Genomic DNA, 19317 nt, shown 5'->3' with positions numbered 1-19317 from the left:
TCCCCTTCCACGCACAGTGCTGCATGTGAAGGGGCCTATTTACAAGGAGAGGAAAAGGCTCGCAGGATGGCTTTTCATCTCCTTGTAAATATGGAGAGGGCCTTGCGCCACCAATACGTCACAAAAAGTGACATAGTGGTGGCGCAGGGGGCTTGTAAATCTGCCCCCGAGTATGTAGGCTTAGGAAACAGTTTGTTAATGAGGGGGTCCTTACACCTGAAAATGTCGACAGGCATCCAAAAGTTTGAAGACCTCTGGCCTAGAGGAATGGCTTCATGTAGGACTGGAGCCATATCTTTTCCCAACCATGATTCGGATATGAATAGTAGGTCTGGGTTTACAACGGTGGGAAGGTCGTAGATGTGATGCTTGTTTTTAGAGAGGGATCGAGCATTTATTAGTAGACAGTTTAGTGAGTGGCCTTTGGTGATAGCGGGACTTTGTTTGGTAGAAGAGTGATCAGTATTGTGTGGGTTTGTAGCAGGTGTGTTTTTAGTGCTGGTATTAGCTGTATCAGAATAGCAATCGTGTAGCTGTTCTGTATCTTGTTCCTCATCCAGCATGCTAAGAAGGCATTTTGATGTGTCTTTATGTGTATGTGTTGAGATGGTGTTTGAGAGTGAGTTGGAGTGCTGTGTTCCTTTTGTGGCGTAACATTGTTGTGCAGTAGACATGGGGAAGCAAAGTTGTGGCATGTTGCTTAAATCTTTTGTGTGGGTGGTTAAGGCGGAAGGTGTACGAGTCAGGGGAGGTGGTGCAGCATGTGGGTCATGTAGTAATGTTTTAAATTGTCCAATGGATGAGAGGCGGTTAGAAGAGAGGTGCTGTATTGCTGTAACTGTGTTAGGTGTGGTGGAAGAGTGAAAACTTGGCATTGGAGTTTGTTCCTTAGTGTGGTTTGAAAGGTGGGTATATGTTAGTATTTTGTGATGGTAAGTATTATGAGGTGTTGCGCTTTGAAGATCTTGTTGTGCTGGTGTGTGTGATATGTTTTGCCTTTGAAGAGTAGTGAAAAAGGGTGCTGATGTATATGTTTCATGCAATAGATTTGGTTGTGTAGTATGATTTGTAAGAGGAGGATGTGACGTAGAGGGGGTGGTGATGTGTTTATGAGTAGAGTATGGTGTGTGTAGGAGGGAATGAAGTAGAGGTGAGAGTGTTTATCTTAGACTGGTTTGTTGCAAGAGTTACAAAGTGTGGTGGTGTGCAGTGTGTGTGTTAGTGTTATTATGGTAGAAGGGAGAGGAGGGTGTTTGTTGGACAACTGATGGAAGGATTATACGTGTGTTAGTGATAAAAAGTGGTCTGTTAGGTGTAATTACAGCAGGGAGTGTGTCTGAATGGGATGTAGTTATGTATGGTGTTGATTGGCGTTGTGTTAGTGATGTGTATTGGTTAGTGGTATAGGATAGAGTTGTGTACTGTTTGTAGGTGATGGTGGATATGTGTGGTAGTTGGGATAGCAGGGTGTGTAGATGTGGTTTGGTTGGGTTTGTAGTGCAGGCTGGTACATTAATCTGTGCATGGTGTTATGCGTGGAGTACATTTGGTGTGAGTGTGTTGCTCTGTTTGTGGATGTGGATGGTGTGGGCTGGGTATTGCTAAATGAGAAAAAGGGCAGCACTTCTTCGCCTAGTCCGACCAGTCTCAAACAGGAAACTGCCCTTGTCCTCTCTGCCCTGAACAGGCTCAAACAGGAAACTGCCCTTGTTCTCTCTGGCCTGAACAGGCTCAAACAGGAAACTGCCCTTGTTCTCTCTGCCCTTAGCCTCGATGCCCGGGCTGAGACGCCCCAAGCCTGGCCTTTTTTTTTTTAGCCCTAGCAATCAGGTGATCCCTTCAGCCAATGGGGACCCTAGCCCTAACACTATCCAATCACAACACTAGCCCTAAAATCTAGAACCAATAGGAGACCAGGACCTTACAGACAATCTTAGCCCTAGTCCAAGCACCCAATCAGTTCAAAAACCCTGATCTCTACGTCCAAAAAGGCCCTAGCCCTACCAGTAGTCCCAAAACAAGTCCATGCAACCAATGGTACAAATAGCTCTAGTCCCTACTTCCAATAGAAAGCCTAACCCTACTTCAAGTCCCACACCTAGTCCAGCAACCAATCACACCAGAAGCCCTAATCACTACTTCCAAATAAAGGTCTAATCCTAGCCCTAGTCCCACCCTACTCCCAACTACCAATAACATAGGAAGCCCTAGTCCCTACTTCCAATAGAAATCCTAACCCTAGCCCTAGTCCCAACCCTACAATGATTGAATCACAGACCCAGAACCCTCAAATACCCAACCAATGAGGGCATTAACCCTAATCCAATAGAAACACCAGATCCAATCAGTGTAGACATGTACCAACCACTAGCAGACCATATAAGGTCCCAGCGACATCAGACAAGGTTTGCTGGCCAGGGAGTTGGAAGCTGCTTCTCCTGTTCAGAATCTCCTAGGAGACAGACAGGCTCAATCCACACTTTGGACTTCAGCAGGTAACTTTAAATCTAACAATACTGTTTGAATAAAACTTTACTCCCCCTGCTGGCCAAAAAACGAAGTGCACAGGCCCTAGTAAAACACAGTTTAAACAGCTCACAGAAGCACCCTCTGATGTAGAAAAATCCCTGTTGCAACACACTAAATGGAGATAATCAGGAGCAGGGAAAACCACAAATTTAAAAACACAACACAGGTGATAAAATATGCACTTGTGTTGTGCAATAAGCTGTTGTGTTTGGTTGTGAATTTTGTAAAAAGGAACGGTCATATGGAATATAATGTCTGAATAAAAGACATTGGAAATCTATGTACAGCACAAACTTGATTTTGGAGTGCTTGGAGCTTAAACGCAGATTGTGAGGAAAAGACTGTTGTCTACTTTCCCATTGAGGAAGACTTGGTGGCTCTACCTCCTCAAGCACCCTATGTAAATTTGCATTTCTACTTTGGACAACTAGAGACCATACTGGTGTGTGCGCCACTTCCTCAAGTCACCAATGACATAATATTTGCACTTGTGTAGGGAGTTTGCTTTCACCAGCTAGTCATTTAAGTAAGGATATCCAGGTCTCCCTTGCCTTCTAAGATGCACCGCCACTGCTCCCAGGCACTTTGAAAACACTGGGTGTTGATTTTATTTAGAAAGCCAGCACTTTGCATTGTGCGTTTCCTCCACCACAAATCGCAAGAATTTTTTGTGCCTGCAATTAATTGGGTTGCATCCTTTAGATCTGTACCTGCAGGATAACATCCTGTAGCGTTGTCATTTTGTGTTTTTATGAACTTAAGTGGAGGTCCAGCATAGGACAAAGATCAGTCTTGCTTTGGTATTAGGAAATCATTAAGTAGGTTTCCTGGTCAATCTCGTCTTTGGGTACTCTTTCTTTTTTCTTGTTGCAGTAATCATTTTACTTCTTGTAGTCAAGTTCTTTCTTCCTTTGCGGGGACCACTTTCTTGGGTCAGTTTACTAATGGTTGCTTGTATCAGTTCTGTACATTCCTTGTACAATCATACCTTGTTGAGTATCCATTTGTAAGAACTCACCTTATTCCACTTCTGGAAGAAGTTCTTAAACCCACCCCCCCCCCCCACCCCCTACACACACACACACAGGTGTTGTGTGTGCAAGGGGATGCTGTTGTATGAAGTCATTTCCTGGTTGGTGCAGCTGAACCTTAGTGGTAACGATCTTACTCTTACCCAAAAGTGTTGACTCAGTGGTGTTTGGTACTGCCTTTGTGTTTGGCTTGTACTCTGAACCACTTGATGTGAGACACCAACTACCTGCAGGTCTCCTTGTAGGAGTGGATCCTATCCTTATGTTTAACCTGAATTGTAGGGCTCTCATTGACTTGGCTGGGTATTGTGCCTTCTTGATTTGTTGCAGGGTTACATCAACTGCACTGCCAAAAAGTTACTCCCCATTGAATGGGGGTGTTAATTATGTTAGCTTGCACCTCATTCTTGAAGCCAGACACACTTAGCCAGGTATGTATTCTTAGGGTGCTCCCCACCATTATCGGTCTACTTGCTGTCTCTGAGGCATCTAGTGCTGATTTTAAGCAGGAGTTCGCAATATTTTTCCTTTCCTCAGCGAGGAAAACTGCTCTTTTTTGGTATTGTTTGAGCAGATGTTTCATCAGCTCCGCCAGCCCTTCCCAGTACCGACATGATTATCCATTGAGCAAGGCATTAGAATTGGCTATGTGTCAAGACCATCATAAGTGTCAGAATAAGTAAAAAGACCAACACACATTTGAAGAAGGCTCCTAAGTATCCACGTTGGAAAAGGTTGCATATTTCATTCAATAAAACTTTAAAACGTTTTTTTACAGCTTTTACAAAGGCGCACCAAGTTGCCAACAATCTAAAGACGAATGTTCTCAAGCTTGGTCAGCGCTCTAGTGTTCACCGCTCTCACGGAACTCTGAATAGAAGTGCGCATGTTCCAATTCTGAACCTTGCACTTTAACTGTAGCCTGAGGCGTGTTGTGGATCCCTCAACGGGCTCTGCATTTGAGCATTTCTGAGAGGAATTTATCGGCGGTTACAAGAGTGTCCCTAAATTCATCATTTGCCTCAACCAGGAATCAGAACAAGTAGCGATAGAGCTCTATTCCTATGCGCAACTCATTTCTAGAAATTTAACTCAGCTGAAAGCAAAGCCTTATCCGGTAAGAGTTGTTTCTCCGTGGGAGTTCAACAAGAAGATATTCTGTTGTTCACCTCTTTGTTGCCTAGTTCCTTCAGTTTATGGACATTCCCTTCTCCACTGAATTGCACAAGTATTCAACGTTTGAAGAGACTATAAGTCTCAGTGAAAAGTATATATAAAGACTTAAATTTAATTCTCCTAGAGAAGCTTCACTTCTGAGAATTTATCACAATTGTTTATTCTTCTTAAAAAAAATACTACTACAACGAGAGAAGCAATAGCCTAATGTTGGGGTAATAAAAGTTCAAAAATACAATATTTAGAGTTACTAGTGTTTAGATGCATGTATGATGGTTTTTCCCAAAATGCAGATGCGAGTATCCAGTCCCAGAGTAGCAGAGTACTTCCATATCTCCATCAAGAGGCTGTCAATCTTTTTATCCACTTCCCCTTTCCTGCAGGAACCCTCCAAGGAGGCGTCCGTTGTAATGACATGAGGAGTTGCTGGAAGCAGGAACGGCAATCCCTGTGAGAGGTTCTTGGGCGACCACCACTGCAATGCCTTGGTGATTTGCATCGTGATCGTTATGCGGTCTTCGAACGATCCAGTCCATTGCGTCCACTGTTTGGACAAAGCCTCTTGGAGTGGACGCATCCGGAGGCAACAGTGTGGTATGAGCAGAATGCACGAGGACATCATTCCCAAGAGGGATTTGAAGGCACGGACTGGTAAAGTTTTCCTTGAAGCCACAGCTGAAGCCAGAGAGACGATTTTGCGTTTTCTCTCCTGAGATGGGAAAGCCTTCGCAGCTTTTGTATCCAGAGTTGCTCCGAGGAAAGTAATGACTCGAGAGGGATGTAAGGTGGATTTTTCTTGATTTAGTGTAAGACCCAAGTCCTTGAAGAGATTCAAACAGGCGTTGGAGGATTTGGTTGCGCCTGTTAGGGATGGTGCCTTCACCAGCCAGTCGTCCAAATACAGGAAGACTTGATGGCCATGTTGTCTGAGGAATGCTGCCACCGGCGAGAGACACTTGGTGAATATCCGGGGCGCAGATTTGAGGCCAAAAGGGAGGACGCTGAACTGATAGTGCCGCCCCGCCACTGCAAATCGTAGAAATTTCCTGTGAGTTTTGTGGACTGGGATGTGAAAGTATGCGTCCTGCAGATCTAAGGACGTCATGAAATCTCCCTCCTCTAAGAGCCCCAAGATCTCCTGAATCGTGACCATGTGGAACAATTGCCTTTTTAAGAATGCGTGGAGTGCCCCGAGGTCTAGAATGGGCCTCCATTTCTTTTCCTTCTTTTGAACGAGGAAGAAGCGGGAGTAAAACCCTCTCCCCTTGTGAGCTGTTGGTACTCGCTCTATAGCTCCTTTCTGTAGCATAATGGAGATTTCTTGAAGAAGCAATTGCAGGTTTTTGTGTGGCATTGGGCGAGGAGGGGTTGTTGGAGGGATAGTTTTGAATTCTATAGAGTGTCCAAATTGAATTAACTGGAGGACCCACCGGTCCGTTGTTATCCTCCTCCAATTGTTGAGAAATTGGGTCAATTTTCCTCCAATCTTCAAAGAAGGAGATGAGGGATAGACTGGCTGTAGGAAAAGGTCATTGGCGTCCGCCAGTGGCCTTCCGTTTCTTCTTTCTTCTAAAATTGGACCTTCCAAAGGAGGATTGTCTGCCTTGCTGTTGTTGGCGAGGTTGGTGTTGTGTCTTGCCTTGGCTGTAAGAGTACGATTATCTATTTTGATAACTGCCCCTGTAAGAGGTCTGTCCTCTGCCTCTGTTCCCTCGAAAGGACTGGTTCCTAAATTGCAGCGTACCGAGTGCTCTCGCTGTGTCCGTGTCCTTTTTTATTGTTTGTAGCGCTTCATCTATCTTGGCTCCAAACAGGTGTTGTCCATCGTATGGCATGTCCAGGACTTTAGATTGTACCTCCTGTCGAAATGAGGTAGATTTGAGCCACCCCTGCCTTCGCAGGACAGCTGCACCTGCTAGCTGTCTGAATCCAGTCATTGCCACATCCAGAGCACAGTCGATAATTCAGAGGCCAAAGACTGGCCTTCTAGAAGTAGGGCTTGAACTTCCTCCTTCGTGGCATCTGGTAGCTCAGATAAATATGGAGCGATGTCGGCCCACAACTGTCTATTATATCTTCTCAGCAGCGCAATAGAATTTGCAGCTTTTACTGTTATTGCCGAGGTGGTGGAAAAACGCTTTCCGATATTGTCCAGTTTCCTACCCTCCTTATCTGGATGAGCTGTTAGTGGAGAGGAGGGATTCCTGGAATTTTTCTGCGCTGCCTGTGTAACCACAGAGTCTGGTTTGGGATGCCCTGTAAGGCAGGCTGGCGCTGATGTTGGGGCCTTGTATTTTTTGTCCAGCCGTGTAACCAGTGCTGAAACCGAGGCTGGAGTCTACATCAACTGCAGGCCCTCTTTCCAGATATGTTCAATTATGGGAATTGATCTGGTTGTCCAAGTGGCTCCTTACAATCATAAAGGAAACAGTCAGTTTCCTGAGACTCCTTTGTCATGTGGAACCTTTTGGCTGCTCTCTCTATCAGATTGTGGAACCCTCCTATGTCCGCCGGAGGTGAACCTGAGGTAGCGGGCTCCGGGGATGCAGGAGAAGAAATGATGTAGTCATCACCATCATGATTGGAAGGGTCATCTTGTATTTCCCCCTCTTCTTGTTGTCCTTCCTCATCGTCCGATGATGGAGGATCTTGTATCTGTTCCCTTTCCTGATGGAGTACCAATGCCGGCGTTCTGGGTCGTGGAGACGGAGCCGTCCCCACTGCTGGAGGAGGCAGTCTAGCTACTGGTGCTGAGGACTCCGGGAATCGCTGTTTGTAATCCTGAATCAAAAATCAGACACTATAGACGCTGGTAGACATACCATGGGCGTAACGTGAGTCTGAACCTGTTGTTGAACTTCATCTTCTTGTGTCATCTCAACATCATCAACATCCTCATCAGTGCTTTGGCATTTGACCACTAGATGGGATGGACTAGTAGCCTGTGTGTCATACTCTTCATCCTACTCCTCATCCTGCAGGAGACAAGATGGCGGCAATCCCTGCACTCTACTCGGGGACATTAACTCTGGCGTAATCGCTTTTTTTGAGCTCTTTACCATGGAAGGGCTCGTCGACAGCAGGACTCTGGATGACCCCTCGTCTACAGATAACATTTCTTGTGTTTGCCTCATCGACGATGGAACCGTCGTCGAGTGCTTCCATTGAGGCGTCGTCGATGTCTTCGTCGACGGTGTGCTGGACGACTGTAGCTCTATCGGCTTCGCCTTCGTCGACGATGTCTTAGACGCCGATACCTTCGTCGACGACGCCACTGTCGTCGGCACCTTCTTCGTCGCCTATTCCTTTGTCGACGGTACACTCGTCGACGACGATGACTTCGTCGACGGCACGGACGTCGGCGGTGCTTTGCTCGTCGTCGACAGGCGTCAGCGCTGGAGCCGTCGACGATTTCTTTATGACAATCGACGACCCAGGCTTACCCGCCGGCGATGAGGGTGTCGTCGTCGACGCGGTCATCGTCAATACAGTCGTCGTCGACGTGGAAACGTAGACGGGAGACAGCTTTCTGATGATTACGCCCCTCAACAATTATTTGATAAGTATGCTACCTATGCTACTCTCTGATGAGTTCCTCAACAAGACATACAAGCTTTTTAATACCTTTTTGTGGCAGGGGAAGAAACCGAGAATCTCTCTACGGAAACTCCAGCTACCAAAAGACAAGGGGGGGGATTGTCAGATGCTATCAGACAGCATACTTGTGTAAGCAGGGGGCGAACTGGTTCCTAACACTACAAAACTACACTCCGATCTGGACCCAAGTTGAAAAGGCTATTCTTAATAATCTCCCGCTCTCTGCCATTATGTCCATGGATGCCACGGCATTTCCTCATTCCAAATTGATCTTCCTTAACACTAAACGAGCGCTCCTTAACCTAGGGAGACATTGCAAAGTCAAAACCAAATTTTCAAAATCCACCCTAACCTCGTTCTGGTTCAACCCGGCCTTTAAAGATGAAGGCAAATACCTCTACTGGGAGGAATGGTCTAAGAAGGAGCTGTACTTGTTGGAGGATATCTATGACGGGCCTTCTCCTCTAGCCTTTGTCGCCCTACAGACACGGTTTGATCTCCAACCACTTGACTTCTATAAATTTCTGAGTCTCAAAACCCTTGTCTCTGCCAGAGCCATCTTACCACACAAACCCACACTGTGCAGCAAACTACGTCAACTTTCGTCCTTAGGCCACATGGTATAAAAAAATCTATAAAATTCTCTCCCCCACGCCTCCGAAAACCCACAGGAAGTGCAAACTAGATTGGGAGAACCAAAGCAACTCTTCTACTATACAGTTCCATTGGGACAGGATTCACCTCACTCCCTTCTCCAGCAAAATATCCGCGTTACTCTCCCAGACAATATTTATGCTGATCAATAGGACGTATTGGACACCCGAAAAACTTTAGACTTAAGCTCCGTGACAACCCTTTATGCTGGAACTGCAATTCTCACGATGGCAACCTGGCCCACATGTTTTTCTATTTCCCGATGCTCCTGAAGTTTTGGGATAGGATCTTTAACTATATCTAACGAATATTCCAATTTAGACCGCCCAAAGAATTTGCATATGTCCTATTGGGAGCAATTGACCCGAGGTTACCATCTGAACACGATATACTCCTATTAGACCTCATGCTTACACTTGCATGCAAGGTAGTTTTAAATAAATGGAAAAGTGCCTCCGAGGTATCGTTCAAAATGTGGCAAGAATGGCTAAACTCCGAGAGGTGCGGATAATGATGTCCTATACTAGTCACCATGACGGAAACCTCACACTAAACTCTGGAGCTCGCTTGATTCAAGGGAGACATGCTACGACCCACCTTAGGCCAGTATGGGATACTATCTACTGTCTCGCACCCTGTTTTGGTCTACTAATTGTATAGCAGTGGATTGCATGACTTGGACAAAATAGACGCTATTATAGACAATTTTATGATATTCTGTTACGCTGCTGCAACCTGATAATCTTTTTCTTCTCTTCTTCTTTCTCATCCTCTCATGTTCTTTCGCTCCCTAGCCTATATTGTTTCTCTCGTCCTTTCGGTCCTCCCTACTTTCCTTTTTTCTTTCTTCATCCTTTACCACATTGGTGTGTTAAGAGTATGGCTCCATGTAGGGATAATTTGTCTGACATGTTTATACTGTGTTTTTTTGCCATTTCATGACCTATTAATTATTCATGATATTCTTTTTTGCCCTCAGGATGTGAATCAGACAGATTATCATTTGAATGCACCGCACCCTCTGTATCCACTCGTATATTGTTTTCTGTCTTTTTCTCGTTTATTTTGTATGCCCTTTAATCCTTAATAAAAACGATTTGAAATCAAAAAGAATATCCCCAGGCGTCAGACTGGATCCGAAAACTTTTGCGTAGCAGTACCCCTCCGCGTCAGTCATTGGCGCCGGGATGACGTCACCGGAGTACTTAGACGCCGCCCTCGCGCGCTGACGTCAGTTCTTATACATAGCTTTTCCGCGCCAGAAACGCAGAGCCATGATAAAAACCAACACTGGTGCCATGAAACTAGAGCCCTGAAAGGGGATGACCTTAACCCTAGATATCGGTTCTAGGAACGGGGAGGATGGGTGGGGCGGTAAGGAATCTATCACTAACTAATGTCTCTTACAGATATATCGTTACACCAGTAGTAACTTGTGCATCTGAAAGAGACACTTTAGTGATAGATTCCTTACCTTAGAATAGATACCCCAGCAATACCAACCCCGGTGGTGGGTCTGCGAACCAATAATCACACCAGAAAGTCCTGGAGGACGGAACGACCAAAGAAGCCATCCCTCCGGACTTGGCTGTCCAGGCAGTAGTGTATTGCGAACGTGTGCAGCGAGGCCCATGTAGCTGCCTGACATATGTCCTGCAAGGGTACTCCCCGGCCCAGGGAAGTAGTAGCCGCCGTGGCCCGAGTGGAATGGGCCCTCAGACCAACAGGAGGTTCCTTCTTAGCCAAAGAGTAGCACGTCTTGATGCACAACACGACCCACCGAGAGATGGTCCATTTGTGCACCGCATGTCCCTTTTTAGGGCCCACGTAACCAACAAAGAGTTGGTCATCCAGCCGGAACTGGCGTGTGCGATCTAGATAGTATGAGAGCGCACGTTTTGGGTCCAGGCGGTAGAGCCTCTCTTCCTCTATCGTGGGATGCAGAGGCGGAAAGAAGGTGGGCAAGGCGATGGACTGCCCGATGTGGAAGGCTGTAACAACCTTGGGCAGGAAAGAGGGTCTTGTCCGCAACACAACCTTGTCCGGATTGACAGAAAGGAAAGGAGGTTTAGAGGAAAGAGCCTGGAGCTCACTCACTCTCCTGGCTGAGGTGATGGCAACCAGGAAAGTAGTCTTACGTGTAAGAAGACGGAGAGGACAGTTATAAAGCAGCTAAAAAGGAGCACACATCAGGTAAGTTAGAACCAGGTTCCAGCCCCACTGGGGAATCACGAAAGGAACAGAGGGGAACATATGAGTGATGCCCTTCAAGAATCTGTTATCGGGGACTTGAACAAAGAAGGCTGATCAGGAAGCCTCAAGAAGGCGGAAAGGGCAGAAAGGTAGCCCTTGATAGTGCCCAGAGCAGAGCCCTGCTGGGCAAGCGAAAGAAGGAAGAGGAGAACCTCAGAAAGGGGGAGCAGAGAGTGGATCCACAGCCTTTGCTGTGCACCATGCCACAAATCTGCTCCACCTGCATGCGTATACCGACTTTGTGGAGGGACGCTTGGCTGCCAGAATCACATTACAAACTTTGCACCATGCCACAAATCTGCTCCACCTGCATGCGTATACCGACTTTGTGGAGGGACGCTTGGCTGTCAGAATCCCATTACAAACTTTAGGAGGCAAGTCAAATGGCCTCAACTGTCGCCGCTCAATCTACAAGCATGGAGGTGGAGACTGGACAGGTTCGGGTGGAGGACCGTCCCCTGCTGCTGTGACAGAAGTTCCTCCTGAAGAGGCAGACAAATCGGGGGATCGACAGACATGCTGAGAAGCTCTGGATACCAATATCTTCATGCCCAGTCCGGAGCCACAAGGATAACCGTGGGCCCGGTCGAGCCTGATCTTCAGCACTCTGGGCAGAAGTGGTATAGGCGGAAAGGCGTACAATAGACCGCAACTCCACTTGTGACGAAAAGCGTCTCCGAGCGAGTGCCGCCTTGGAAATTCCAACGCGCAGAACTGATGACAATGCGCGTTCCCTTCTGTGGCGAATAGATCTAACCAAGGCTCTGCCCACTGCTGAAAGAGGCCTGGCGCCACGTCAGAGTTCAGACTCCATTCGTGATCCATCATGCACCGACGGCGGAGTTCGTCCGCCCTGGTGTTCAGGGAACCTGCCAGGTGTTGAACCACCAGGGTCACGCCCTGATGTTCCAGCCACTGCCAGAGGCGCAGAGCCTCCTGGCATAGGGTCCACGACCCCACCCCGCCATGTTTGTTGCAGTACCACATGGCGGTGGTGTTGTCCGTGAACACCTGCACTACACTCCCTCGGACAGAAGGGAGGAATGCCTTCAGTGCAAGCCGGATCGCCCGTAGCTCCAGAAGGTTAATGTGGAGCCGGGACTCCGCCGGAGACCAGAGACCTCTGATCTCCGCCTCTCCCATGTGGCCCCGCAGCCCTGGAGGGACGCATCCGTCAAAACTACGTGCTCCGGTTGGGGTAGGGAGAGGGATCTGATGCTGACCCAATCGCGGTCCGTGAGCCATCACTGCAACTGTCTTGCAGTGCCCTCCGAGACCAAGACATGGTCGGACAGTTGCCCTGATGCTGGGCCCACTGAAACTTCAGTTCCCACTGCAGAGCCCGCATCCGCCACCAGGCGTGATGCACCAGAAGGATGCAGGAGACCAACCCCAGAAGCCGCAGCGTCAACCTGACCGAGACTCGGGATAAAGGCTGAAAGATCGGAATCAGAGCCTGAATATCCCAAACCCACTGTTCGGGAGGATAAACACGAAACTGCGCCGGGTCTAGTACCGCTCCGATGAAGAGGAACTTCTGAGAGGGACACAGGTGTGACTTCGGCACATTGATTGAGAACCCCAGCAGGTGCAGGAGGTCGGCCGTAGTCTGGAGGTGGCTGACGACTGTCTGGGGCGAGCCCGCCTTCAACAACCAGTAGGGGAAGACTGAAACCCCTAACCTGCGCAGATGAGCTGCGACCACCGCCATCACTTTAGTGTACACCCGTGGGGCGCTGGTAAGGCCGAAGGGGAGCAAGGTAAACTGAAAGTGCTCGTGGCCTACCGTGAACCACAGGTAACGCCTGTGGGCCGGCAGGACGGGGATGTGGAAATAAGCGTCCTGCAAGTCCAACGCGACCTTCCAGTCTCCTGGGTCTAGGGCAGCTAAGACCTGAGCCAAAGTCAGCATCTTGAACTTCTCCTTCCGGAGGAAGCCGTTGACGTTCCATTGGTCCAAGATAGGGCGCAGGCCCCCTTTGCCCTTCTTGGGTACCAGAAAGTAGTGGGAGTAACAACCACACCCTACTTCTGGCCCAGGAACGCGCTCAATAGCCCCCTTGGCCAAGAGGGCCGTAACTTCCTCTTGCAGAAGTTTCAAGTGATCCCCGACAAGCAGTGGTATTGAGGTGGCATGGCTGGAGGGGACGCCTCAAAGGGGAGTGAGTAGCCCCTTCGGACGATTTACAGCACCCACCTGTCCGATGTGACAATGCGCCGGTGGTGGTGATGGCGGACCCGCCCCCCCCCCCCCCCACTGGCGTCACATGGGCCTGAAAGCACGGACTAAGAAGGTTTTGAGGCGGATGCTGCAGGGGCAGGTGTGGACTGGCCTCGCCGTTTTCTACGACCGCAGCCACAGCGGTTTCCACGCCCGCCACCGCGCTGGATGGAAGTCTCCGTCCCGTGGCTGGCAGGACGTGTGGGGGCGCCCCTTCCTTGGCCACGAAAGGGGCGAAAGGAAGCAGATTGCTGGCGCGGGGCCAAGAGGCCCAAGGACTTGGCCGTAGCCCTGGAGTCCTTAAAACGCATGGACTGCCTTTCAGCCAAAGAGGCGATGGCCATCAAATGGCATGTCCGTAAGGGTGTTTTGGACATCAGCCAAAAAGTTGGCGGACCTCAACCAGGCGTGGTGACGAATCGCCACCGTTGTTGCCACCGCTCTGCCCAGTGAGTCCGTGGTATCCAGCCCACACCGGATAGAATACTGCGCTGCATCTCGACCCCCCGCAAGGGCTTGGGTGAGTTTAGTCCGGACCTCCTCCGGGCATTGTGGCAGCACGTCCGCGACCGTGTCCCAAAGAGAGCGGGTGTAATGGCCCAAGAGGCATGCGGTGTTGACTGACCGCAATGCGGTCTGGGAGTTAGAGGCCTGGATGACCAGACTCTCGGGAGTGGGGTGGGTGGACAGGAAGCAAGGGTCGCCCGGAGCCAGGCGGTGGCGCCTGGCCACGTTCCTGTCTACAGGCGGACCTGTAGCGAGCTTGGACCAAGTGCCCAGAAGAACGTCTGACAAGACCTCATTAAACGGCAGCAGAGGCTCGGCCGAGCTTGGCAGCCCGCGTCAGCACCACACTATATTCAGCCCCCTCCTCCGTAGCCACGGTAGGAGGGGAGACAAAACCAGTGTCGGGCAAAGTGTCCAGACCACTGGCCTCCCCAAGCTCACCTGTCCAGTCCTGAGAAAACTGGCACTCATGTGCCAGAGGGTCCTTGGACCCCTCCCAATCCCCCCCGTCACCCATCGCCTGGTATTCAGGTGCAAAGGATGGGGCCGGGTCGCAGAAATAGAAATCTCCAAGCGGCGTCGAATGTGGCGCCGAGCGGTGCTGCTCCGACGCCGTTCCCCTATCGAGGGTAGGACCTGGGACGGCGCCGGCAACGACACCCTGGGGGCCGGCGAGGTCGTAAGGTCGACCGGCGATGACCCGGGCCCGGAACCGGCGGGACCCTGCGACGTCGGGACCGAAGTCGCCGACGGCGCCGGGACCGAAGTCGCCGACGGCGCCGGGGCCGAAGCACCCGGCCCGCGTGGGGACCCAGTCAGGACTGCTGGGCCCGAAGGCGCCGCGGAACCTGACGGAGTGAGCGACCTCATGGCTATGGCCTCGTCGGCCATCTTGGAGTGGGGTAGCCTTCCAAGGCAGCCGATTGGCCCCTATAAAAGTGAAAGCGTCGCATTGGCTCATCAAACCTTGCGATTGATATTCCTCTTGAGGCGTGAGCCGGGAGGTCGTTATTTGTTATGCTTGTCACTTTTGTTTTTTAACTTGCACGTTTTTACTAGCTGACCTTGCAGCTTATTAAAAATTCACTTCACCTAGCTTGACTACGAAGCTAAGTTGCTCGCATTTGTTATCCCTGCCTCTTGACTATTAAGCGGTAGCGTTTCTTCCTCCCATTTCCCTGCTACATGCGGGTTAGAAAATCGCTGCCTGAGACTCACCCCAGCCGATCTTAACGCTGTTTAGGGTGCTCAGAATAACTTCGTCAGCCATCTTGGAGTGGGGTAGCCTTCCAAGGCAGCCGATTGGCCCCTATACGAACGGAAGGCCATGTCTCCGCGCAGAAGACGCAATCAGCGGACGCGCCGGATCTGTGCCGGAGTCGTGCCAGAGTCGTGCCAGAGTCCTGCCAGAGTCCTGCCAGAGTCCTGCCCGTCTGCGCCCGTCCGCGACCAGGATGCGGCCGCAGACGCAGGTACTGCTCTACAGAGCTCCTCTCCTCACTTGACGTATGATAGTACCAGGCTCAAATCCCTGCGTCCTTCATATTGTACCATACCTCCCTCCATTAGTTCATCTGTCACACCCCGCTTTCCTTTGGTAAAATGCCTCCCACACTTACCCATCAATGATAAATACGATTGCCTTTTTTGTCCACAGCCAACTCCTCCGTACGCACGATTAAAAGCTGGCCTACTAAACTGCCGGTCTTTAGTAAAACACTCCCTTGATGTATTCCAAATTTTAGAAGAGGAACAATGGGATCTATTGTTCCTCACGGAGACGTGGTTAGGAGAAGACACTAACCCTGCGCTACACCTAGCAATCCCTTCGGGCTACAGTATATTATGCGCCAATAGGCAAAGTACCCACCCTGGAGGTGGAGTGGCCATCATATACAGAACCCACTGGACCATCTCGTCCTTCTCCTATAACCAAGTAGAACGCATTGAAGCGCTCCCTTTTTGCATTAAAACCTCGCCCAACTTTACAATTTCTGGTCTTTTGGTTTATCGACCACCCAACTCTAAACCAACACACCTCCCAGCTTTCTTAGACTACGCACTTCAAGCCTCATTGAGATATGCCAACTTCACCCTTCTTGGGGATTTTAATCTCCATGTTGATAATAGTGGGGATACCGCGTCTATGAACTTCTTGTCTACGATAGCAGTCGGTGGTCTGAAGCAGGTTATTAGCTGTCCTACTCACAAAGCGGGTCATACTCTTGACCTAATTTGTACTAACCTGGATGATTTAGATGTTCACACTCCCCTCCCTATGGTATGGTCGGATCATCTGTTTATTCCCTTCACACTGCCATGTAACTACATAAACCGCCATACTTGCCCGGCTAAACAACTGGGTAGAAACTGGAGCAAAGTATCTCCTGACAGCTTAGCTCCTTACCTACCACTGGTGGATCTTTCAGACATGGACTCAGATCTCGATACACGTCTTACTAATTTCAACGAGCAGATAACTTCAGTAATCGATCTTATTGCCCCAGTTAGGCCTATAAAAACCTATCGCTCCGCTCCATCCGCCCCTTGGTATTCAAATGATCTCCGAAACCTTAAATCGAAATGCAAACACCTTGAAAGGCGCTGGAGAGCCAACTACTCACTCGACTGTAAAATCCTTTATAAAACTGCCTTAAAAAACTATAGAAAGAAAATTATAGAACATAAAAGAGCATTTCTAGAAGAGAAAATCAATCGTTCCCAAGGATCATCTAGGGAAATATTTGAGACAGTCAGATCCTTTACAGACCCCCTGGCACTGAAACGCCCGCCAGTGATATCCCAGTCGCTTTGTGATAATCTTTCTGTCTTTTTTGAAAACAAAATAGCTTCCATCTATGATTCCTTCCCTGGTATCATTCCGGCAAATACAAGTCCCTCTCCCGCCGTTTCCGGACCCAAACTCATGTTTTCTGATTTCGCAGAGATCTCAGTGGAACAATCTCTAGCGGAACTTCTTAAAACTAAATCAGGCTCACCATTGGATCCATGGCCTGCTAAACAATACAAGTCACTAGCCCCTATTATTAATCCTTCACTGAACAGAATCTGGAACGACTCCCTGAAGCTGGGACTTTTTCCAGATACATGGAAACAAGCACGTCTGGTCCCTATTATTAAGAAGCCTAATGCAGACCCAAGTGACCCTGCCAATTATAGGCCAATCTCTCTTTTACCTGCTCCTGCTAAAGTACTTGAAAGACTGGCTCAACAACAACTAGCGAGCTTTCTGGAAACTACAGGAGCTTTTCACGACTCGCAGCACGGCTTCAGGCCTGGATACAGCACCGAGTCGGCCTTAATTGAGATGTCAGACGCTGTAAGATGGAGGCTAGACGAGGGATTCAGAGCGGTGTTGGTGCTGCTGGATTTGTCAGCAGCATTCAACACTGTCTCCCATCCCCTCCTTCTTGAACGCCTCCATTCAAAGGGCATCCGGGGCACGGCTTTGGGATGGATATCCTCTTTTCTGTCCAACCGGTCCCAGGCAGTTTTTACCCCCCCTTTTACTTCTGACAGCCGTCCGCTTCGGTGGGACGTCCCGCAGGGCTCCTCACTGAGCCCTCTTTTGTTTAATGTTTATTTTTCCCCACTTTTTGATATCATCGCTCAAACCGGTTTAAAGGTCACCTCCTACGCTGATGATATCCAGCTTTTGTTTTCTTTTAACAACCTTTCCCCCTCCACATTTGATCCCTTAAAAAAACTGCCTTCGCACTATTGCTCAATGGATGGACAGTAACTTCCTCAGGCTGAACACAGGGAAAACGGAGGTTTTGTTTTTCCATCAGCTTCTCCTCTTGACCCTAACATTTGGTGGCCTCTTGACTTAAGTGCCCCCCCCGTACCAAAAGACTCGGTGAAGAATTTGGGAGTCAAATGGGACTCTAACCTCACTTTTCATCAGCAAGTTCACTCAGTCTCCGCCGCCTGTCTAGCCAAGATTAGAATGATTAAAAAAAGTTTATACACTTCCTCCCTTGTAATACCAGGAAGATTATAGTACAGGCGCTCATTACCTCACATCTAGATTACGCCAATGCTCTCTATACTGGTCTGTCTGTGGGGCTATGTCATCGCCTACAGACGGTCCAGAATGCGGCCGTGCGACTAGTTGCAGGTATTCCTCTTCGTGAGCATATCACCCCCATCGTCGAGAACTTCACTGGTTGCCTATTCATAAAAGAGCTGAATTTAAAGCCCTGGTATTGGCTCATCGGGCCTTGCAAGGTAAAGGCTCTGCCTATCTATCCACATGTCTGATCCCTTATAATAATTTTAGGACTTTACGCTCCTCATCTAAAAATCTCCTAACAGTCCCCAGATACAGGAAAACCCGTTCAGGTGGGAAAACCTTCCCAGTACTGACCGCGGCCCTCTGGAATAAACTTCCGATTACCATCCGGTTGATCAAGGAGGAACAACCGTTTCGGAGAGCCCTCAAAACTTTTCTGTTCTGCTAAACGACCTACTGATCGACCTCGACCTCGGTCTCATTTAAAATCACCAGGTTGTATGTAATCACACAGGAGCGCCGGGACACCCCGTTGGGGTAGCTGTGCGCGATACCAAAACACACCAAATAAATGAGGAAGGCCTTGATCTCCTCCGGCGTTGCGTCCTGCCCAGGGACCGGCGGGTGTGGAGCAGGCCGCGATGCCTGCGGCTCTGGCAGAGCCACGAGGGCGGTGTCGCCCGAACCCCCAGCCATGTCGCACGAACGTCGTCAGAAGAGCGGTGACGCCTCTTCGACTTCTTGTGCCTCTTACCGGAGGACTTCGAGCCCGAAGACTGGTGACCACTCCCGGAGCTATGATGACTCCGACCCCACGACCGGTCCCTCGACCTCCTCGCGGACCGGGACCTCGAGCGGCGCGGGGCCGACTGCCGGAGCTCGCGTCGCTTGCGGGACCGCTCCAGTCTAGCTTTGGACGTCAGGGCCCGGCAGTCAGAGCAGGACTTGTCGTCGTGGTCGGGGCTCAGACAGTGAGGCACCGGCGATGGGGGTCGGTAACCGACATCAGTCGGTTGCAGTCGACGCAGGGTTTGAACACGGGCATCCCTACAGGCACCGTCTGAGACGAGAAACTTAAAAAATGATCAAAAAGGATCGAAAAAGTTAGTAAAAAATTGACTAAGGGTACCACTTTTTCCGGATCTGCGCTTGCTGGCGTGGAAAAAAGAAGAACTGACGTCAGCGCGCGAGGGTGGCGTCTAAGTACTCCGGCGACGTCATACCGGCACCAACCACGGACGCGGAGCCGCAGACGCTTACCGACACGCAGGGGGACTGCTACGCAAAAGTTTCCAGATCCAGTCTGACGCCTG

The sequence above is a fragment of the Lissotriton helveticus genome, chromosome 4_1 (assembly GCF_964261635.1).
Source record: "Lissotriton helveticus chromosome 4_1, aLisHel1.1, whole genome shotgun sequence".
In the NCBI taxonomy this organism is placed as follows: domain Eukaryota; kingdom Metazoa; phylum Chordata; class Amphibia; order Caudata; family Salamandridae; genus Lissotriton; species Lissotriton helveticus.
The sequence above is the reverse complement of the archived record's forward strand: the minus strand, read 5'-3'. Positions refer to the sequence as shown.